This window comes from Prionailurus viverrinus, chromosome D1 (genome assembly GCF_022837055.1).
Source record: "Prionailurus viverrinus isolate Anna chromosome D1, UM_Priviv_1.0, whole genome shotgun sequence".
Classification (NCBI taxonomy): Eukaryota; Metazoa; Chordata; class Mammalia; order Carnivora; family Felidae; genus Prionailurus; species Prionailurus viverrinus.
Window position 1 is genome coordinate 101,213,818 of NC_062570.1, and position 8,135 is coordinate 101,221,952.

An 8,135-nucleotide genomic window follows, 5' to 3' on the forward strand; every position below is an offset into this window, starting at 1 on the left:
AGGATTCATTGCCGAATCCAAGGCTATAAAAATTACGGCTAAGTTTTCTTCTAAGCGTTCTATAGGTTTTGCCATTACTTTAGATCTTTGTTCAATTTTGAGTTAACCACTGTATATGGTATAAAGTAGATGTCCAGGGGTGCCTGGGTGGCTCAGTCAGTTAAGCGTCCAACTTTGGCTCAGGTCACGATCTCACCGCTCGTGGGTTCAAGCCCCACATTGGCCCCGCGCTGACAGCTCAGAGCCTGGAGCCTGCTTCAGATTCTGTCTCTGTCTCTCTGCTCGTGCTCTGCCTGTCTGTCTCTGTCTCTCAAATATAAAATAAAACATTAAAAAAGTAAAATAAAACAAAGTCGATGTCCAACCTTGTTATTTTACATGTGAATATCCAGTTCTCCTTGCCATCACTTATGGAAAAAATTCCTTTCTCCATTGAATGTTCTTGGGATACTGTTGAAAATCAATGGTTCATGGATATATGGGTTTATTTCTGGATTCTTACTTCTATTCCTTGTATCTGTGGAGTAAGTTGTGAAATCAGGAATCATGAATCCCCCCCATATGTTCTTTTCCAAGATTGTCTTAGCTTTTGGACTCCTTTTAATTTCATATGGATTTAAAAATCAGTTTCCATTTCCATAAAATTACCTTTGGAATTTTGATAGAGATTGCCCTGAAACTGTATATAACCTGTGATGCTATGGCCAACTTAACATTAAGTGTTCCACGCTATTGCAGGAGGGACAAAACTTCTCTGCTCATCTTAAATTTTCAGCTAGGTCTTTTTAACAAAAAAGGTTAACAAGAGGGAAACAAAGTTTATTAATGCATGCAGTGCACATCACATGAGAGAAGTTTAAACATAAAATAATGCAGAGATAGCTTAGAACTGCAGCTTTGATAGCATCTTCAACAAAGAACAATGAATGTGTAGAGAGTCGACAGGACAAAGGAAAACAGTTGTAGGCTTCCAAGGGTAGCAAACTGTGGGAAGGTCATGGAGAATATGTGCAGGAAAGGGAAGCCTCTTCCACTGTTGGTGGGAATGCAAACTGGTGTAGTCACTCTAGAAAACAGTAGGGAAACTTCTCAAAAAGTTAAAAATAGAACTACCCTATGGCCCAGCAATTGCACTACTAGCTTTTTACCCAAAGGATACAAAAATACTGATTTGAAGGGGCACATGCACCCCGATGTTTATTGCAACATTATCACCAATAGCCAAATCATGGAAACAGCCCAAATGCCCATTGACTGGTGAATGGATAGAAAAGAAGTGGCATATATACATACAATGGAATATTACTCAGCCATAAAAAATAATGAAATCTTGCCATTTGCAAAGATGTGGATAGAGATGGAGAGTATTATGCTCAGCAAAATAAGTCAGTCAGAGAAAGACAAATACCATATGATTTCACTCAAATATGGAACTTAAGAAACAAAACAGATGAACAAGAGAAGGGGGGGAAAGAGAGAGGGAAGCAATCCAGAAGAGACTCTTAAAAATAGAGAATAAACTGACAGCTGATGGAGGAGAAGTGGGCAGGAGGTTGGGCTAAATGGGTAATGGGCATTAAGGAGGGCACTTGTGATGAGCACTGGGTGTTGTATCACAAGTGATGAATCACTAAATTCTACTCTGGAAACCAATATTACCCTATATGCTAACTAACTAGAATTTAAATAAAAACTTGAAACAAACAAAAAAAAGAAAGTAATGGACTAAGATTGTTTGCAGATTTCTTTGGGCTGATAAGTGTCTGTCTCTAGTAAAAGGAAAATTTATATTCTGCTTTTTGGCAGAAAAGGGGACGGTACAAAGAGCTTTCCTTGCATTTGTTGCTCTACTTGCCTTCAGCTCAAAAAAATTTTTTTTAATATCAAAATGCATATTTTAGCAGGGCATATTCTGGATTCCTTCCCTATGAATGCACCGTATCTTTTCATTTATTTAGATATTCTTTAATTTGTTTCAGCAATGTTTTGTAGTTACAGTATACACGTCTTTCACCTCCTTGTTAAATTTATATCTAGGTATTTGATTCTTTTGAGTTTCATTTAAGTGGAATGTTTTTCTTAACTTCCATTGAGGATTGCTCATTTCTGCTATTTAGAAATGCATGTTTACTGTGTGCTGTGAAACTTTGCTGAAATTGTGTCAACTGAGATGATCATGTGGTTTTACTGCTTTGTTCTTAATGTGGTACATACGTTAGTTGGTTTTCCTATGTGGAACTACACTTGCATTTCTGGAAAAATATCACTAAGTCATGTGATATGACCCCTTCAGGATGCTGTTGGATTCAATTTGCTACCCTTTTGTTGAGGAGTCTACCAACCTTTTTAAAAAGCGTTAACACCAATCCTTTTAAAACTGTTCCAAAAAGTAGAAGAAAATCTTCCAAAGTCATTTAGTCCAGCACTATTACCCCAATACTGAGGCTAGACAAAGACACTGCAAGAAAATTACAGATCAAGATCCCTGATGAACATAGATCTATATCATTTTTTATGTGTGGATCCTCAGATGTATTGTTTCAGAGACTGCTGACTATCTTTTATCCTTGATTTTTTTATGCATTATATAAATTGGACTCGATAAAAATCGAGCTTCTGAAGGATGTATTTACAGAGTTTTTAACTGCCTCTTCTATACTTAGAGAAGAGAATCATAACCTCAGAAGCACCATGTTGATGGTGAGCCAGGGGTTATAAGAAACCTGAGCCCCGAAATTACTATTATGGAGCATAACTGTCTAATATTCAGGAATGCAATTTGAATCTTCCATTAGTGAGAAAGAAATATGCTCTTACTGCATCTAGCTACTGGTATTTTTGATTTATGTCTTTCATGCATGTTGGATAGAATTACCAAATTAATGAATATATCATCCTTTCCATAAATTGGTATTTTAGGAAACCTACAATCCAAAATTATTTCAGAGTCAATAGTAAATATAAATATCCGAGGACACCGTACCTGTATTTGACAGGCCAAAGCAGATTGCCTTCTATTAATAAAACCCATAGTGTGACTAGAAAAGGAAGTTTTCAGTGTATTGCTAACTAATTAAAAATAGACAATGTAATTTATTATTTAGAAAGCTCTATATTACCATACACAGGGACATAAGTATACTTTCATAGGAAAATAGAAAATATAAATTCAAATATATTCAACTCAAATATAAATAGAAAATATAAATAAATTACAATGACTATCTCTAGACTATTACTTATTTTTTTTTATTTAAGAGACAGAGAGAGAGAGAGAGAGAGAGAGAGAGAGAGAATGCAAGTGGGGGAGAAGGCTAGAGGGAGAGAGAGAATCTTAAGCAGGCTCCATGCTCAGCATGGACCCCAATATGGGGCTCGATCCCAAGACCTTGGGATGATGACCAGGGTGGAAATCAAGAGTCGGTGCTCAACTGACTGAGCCACCCAGGTGTCCTGCTAGACTACTGTCTTACAGGTTATTTTTTTCTCATGCATTTATTTTTTTTTAATTTATTTTATTTTTTTTTAATTTTTTTAAAATTTTTTAAATTTTATTTATTTTTATTTATTTTTGAGACAGAGAGACAGAGACAGAGCATGAGTGGGAGAGGGGCAGAGAGAGAGGGAGACACAGAATCTGAAACAGGCTCCAGGCTCTGAGCTGTCAGCACAGGGTCTGATGCGGGGCTCAAACACATGAACCATGAGATCATGACCTGAGCTGACATGACATCAGACGCTCAACCGACTGAGCCATCCAAGAGCTCCTTTTTCTCACACATTTCTGTATTTTACATCAATGTAAAGATATACAGAATCTTGTTTATTTTCCTTAAGCTTAATGTTGATAATGCAAACACCTCAGGGCTTCAGGAAAATGATACACAACCAAGATATCACATGGGACGTGTTACAACTAATTACTTGAATTACAGTCTGCAAGGCAGTACCTCAGTGATATTCTCTAGTCTCTGTATCCCTAAGGTCTTACTGGCATATATTTGTGACACAGTTTGGTGCCCGGATTTAGTTTTCAGGTGTCATCTTATCTCTGTTATTTCTGAGTTGTCTTAATAAATTGGAAAAAAACAAGTAACTATCTGAAACATTTAATGAAACATACTGTAGACTTCTCTTGCTTTCAGTTCTGTTTCTATTAATTAAATACTTTGCAGGAACATTCCTGGAGTTCATTCATCCAAGTGAAGAATTCTTCCCTAAATGACTCACGCAAACCTTTCTGCATTTAAGTGAGTTAATTTTGTTTTACTTTAGAAGGAAAATATGGAGTTCCATTAATCTTTGCAGGAGACGAGCACGTGTGTAGGACAAAGTGCCCACAGACCACTTAGTTCTGTGCGCAAAGGGTATGTGGTATTGTATTCTAATTCCTTGTTTCTTTCAAATGTTATTCATCCTGTTTTCCTTATTTTGTAGTCACTCTACAGCCAGCAAGGCAACAAACACTTGGCAAATCCAGAATAACAATAAAAAAAAAAAAATGGGCCTTGTCTTTCACACTGCCTACAATCTCCAAAGAAGAAAGTAATAATAACAACCTTACTTTAAATGATAAGCTATAGCATATGGCACTCGTTGTTATAAACAGTAGAGTTTATAAAAAGGCAAGAAACAATGAACAATGTCTCTAATAGTAGGTGGTAAAATAAAATATGACAATAGTGGGAATAAATTGGGAAAATAAACTATGGGCAAATGATCACGTATTATGTAACAGGTCTTCATAAGTCCGCCATGACTGAAGAAAAATGTGTCAGGTGGCAATGAGATTGAATTTCTAGATCCAAGAAGTTTTGGAAAAGCCAGCTGAACATTGTAAATTGCCTGCATTCACTTTTAAAATGTATTTGGAGTCTTAGAAGTCACTGGTTGTCAGGGTAAAGTAATCGTGGAAAATTATTCTCACAGTGTTGCACGGAATATTTCAAATTGAAGGAATGCTCCTGGGGTATATGTCCATAATCTAGCCTTGCAGGGCTAAGACTTTTTAAGGGAGTGTCACAGTGGCTTTGCTGTGGGATCAGTCTTTGAGATATATCTTTCCTATAGGAACGAACACATGGGAAGCAGAGAAAGCAATAGTGTGTTAAGAAAACCTATAGCAGAATGGGGAAAATATAATTATGCATCTTAGATTAAATGCCCCAATGAAATTCTATAGCGTTTCTATTGTATGGGTTCAGGACGAAAGAATTTCTATATTGTATGTGCCCACCCATTGATAGATGTCCATACTTGGCCCTGATTTTTGTAACAATGTAAGGTTTTTGGAATCCTACCCATTACTCAAAATTTCATTAAATAAGAAAGCTGAATATCAAGGATGCATTGCACCATGTCTTGTAGGCTTGAATTCATTACCAAAGTATCTACATCCATTGTAGTGATTTAAATTTTATATTACAAATATTCTCATTTTACTGTTGAGAAAATGCCTCGTGGCAGCAAGTAATTTTCAAGAAATATCGTGTGTTGTTTGAGATGGGTCTTTGTCCTGACACGTGTCCTTGGAAAAGCTTTAAACTTAGTTCAAAACGACAAATGCATTTTTCACTGCAGCATGAGATTTATGCACACTGTCCAGTATTTTGAGAGTTTTCACTGTGTACCACCTATCCAGTTTCCAAAATTTACCACACTGGAGAAAGAAGAGATTTTTGTTCAATATCGTTTTAACTGTCTTCCCTAGAAACGCAGCACATATTTTGCTGTGAACATATCTCGATGAATAATACAATATGACATGAGGGATACTATTAACAATTTTCAAGATTAGTTCAACATAAGTGTATAAGTTTAGTATACTTCTACAGCACAGCTGTATCTATGTTGAGAATATTGGATTACCAGGAGTAACAAGGGCATTGAAAAGGAGATGAGACAACCAAGAAAATCTTAAATTGACCATTTTGCATGAATGCTAGCATTGAAACTTTTTAAAACCAGTTAGAAGTTGATTTTCTCACAGTTTAAGGGGAGAGGCAGGTAAGAAAGTAAAGAAAGTCATGTAACTCTTTGCTTCTACCGTTGACCCTTGAACAAGATGGGAGTGAGAGGCACCAACCTCCATGCAGTCAAAAACCTACATATACCTCTTGACTTCCCAGAACTTAACTATTAATAGCCTAGTGTTGACTGGAAGCCTTCCTGGTAACATACACAGTCGATTAGCACGTATTTTGTATGTTGCCTGGTTTATGCTTGTATATATGTATGTGTGTGTTTTGCATTAAATATTGTATTCTTTCCATAAAGTAAGCTAGAGAAAAGAATCATTAAGACAAGTTGTAAGAAAGATAAAGTACTTTTACAGTACTATATTATGTTTATTGGAAAAAATAGCACATAAGTGGGCTTGCACAGTTCGAACCGTTGTTCAAAGGTCAACTGCATTTTTACCAAGCTCAAATTCATGCAAAGAGAGTGGCTTATGAAGTCAGCTGCCTATGATAATACTGATTTTATTATCTGAAATAGAGCAAAGTCTAGTCTGTTTTTTATGTTCCTGTTTTAACCTTGGTTTTGATGATTCTAGTCACACAAAGTTTTTACTCACTGTGTAATTGTTACATAAGTCAATACTCACTTTTTAAATGTAACAGTGGAAGGAAGTCTACTATTTTCAGCAACACTCTTAAGAGACCCATTGAGCCTCTGAACTTGTCTTTTCTTCTCTTATGTATTTCAGATTCTGGAACTTATTTTCTGGATAAACTTTTATATTTTGTCCACAGGAATCAAGAAAACCAGAGTAGTAGAGTCACCTTCATTCTGTTGGGCTTCTCAGAATATCCAGAACTCCAGATGACACTTTTCCTGGTATTCCTGACCATCTACATAGTCACTGTTCTTGGGAATCTGGGTATGATCATGATTATCCAGATCAATCCCAAACTCCACACCCCCATGTACTTTTTTCTCAGCCATTTATCTTTGGTTGATTTCTGTTACTCTACAGTAGTCACACCCAAACTATTAGAAAACTTGGTTGTGGAAGACAGAACCATCTCCTTCACAGGCTGCATCATGCAATTCTTCTTTGTGTGCATATTCATGGTGACAGAAACCTTCAGGTTGGCCGTGATGGCATATGACCGATTTGTGGCAGTTTGTAACCCTCTTCTGTACACAGTTGTCATGTCTCAGAAGCTTTGTTCCTTGTTGGTGGGAGCATCATATTCTTGGAGTATAGCCTGCTCCTTAACATACACATACTTTTTGTTGACTTTATCCTTTTGTGGAACTAGCTTCATAAACAACTTTGTGAGCATGCTGCCATTGTCTCTGTGTCCTGCTCTGATCCTTACATTAGTCAGAGGGTCATTTTAGTCTCTGCCACATTCAACGAAATAAGCAGCCTGGTGATCATGCTTCCCTCCTATGTTTCCATTTTTATCACTGTCATGAAGATGCCTTCCACTGGGGGGCGCCACAAGGCCGTCTCCACGTGTGCTTCTCACCTGACCGCTGTTACAATTTTCCATGGGACCATACTGTTTCTGTATTGTGTTCCCAACTCCAAAAGTTCATGGCTCATGGTCAAAGTAGCTTCTGTCTTTTACACTGTGGTCATTCCCATGCTGAACCCACTGATCTACAGCCTCAGGAACAAAGATGTGAAAGAGGCAGTCAAGACGTTAATGTTAAATTATTCTTTGATAAAATGTAAAGCCAGAAATATGAATTAGTCCTTTTTTTAGAGTACTGGTAAGACTTATCCAATAGAAAATCAGTCCATAAGGGTATGATACACTTGTAATTGACAGTCCATAATCTGTTCACTCTAATGTTTAGTGAAATAACTTTAAAATTACATATGATGTTAGGGATAAAAGATTAAACCAAGTGTTTGATTCATAAATTGAAATACAAAAGTGTCTGTGTCAGTATACATGATCATGTAATTGCTCAGACAAATTTCAGTTCAGTTTAAGTCATGGAACTGTGGGGTTTTTGAGATGGCCTGAAGAGTTATGCTTTATTACAAGGTAGTTTACTTCTTAATGTAAAAATAGTACCTTAAAAGCTGTTCAACATAGGAGCTCGGGGGTGGCTCCGTCGGTGAAGCATCTGACTCTTGATTTCAGTTCAGGTCATGATCTCATGGTTCCTGG

General features: G+C 36.8%; 1 pseudogene; it reads left to right on the forward strand.

The window, feature by feature from the left end:
* Nucleotides 1-6,753: 6,753 nt before the first annotated feature.
* On the forward strand, nucleotides 6,754-7,690 carry LOC125177005 (olfactory receptor 5D13-like; annotated as a pseudogene).
* Nucleotides 7,691-8,135: the final 445 nt, after the last annotated feature.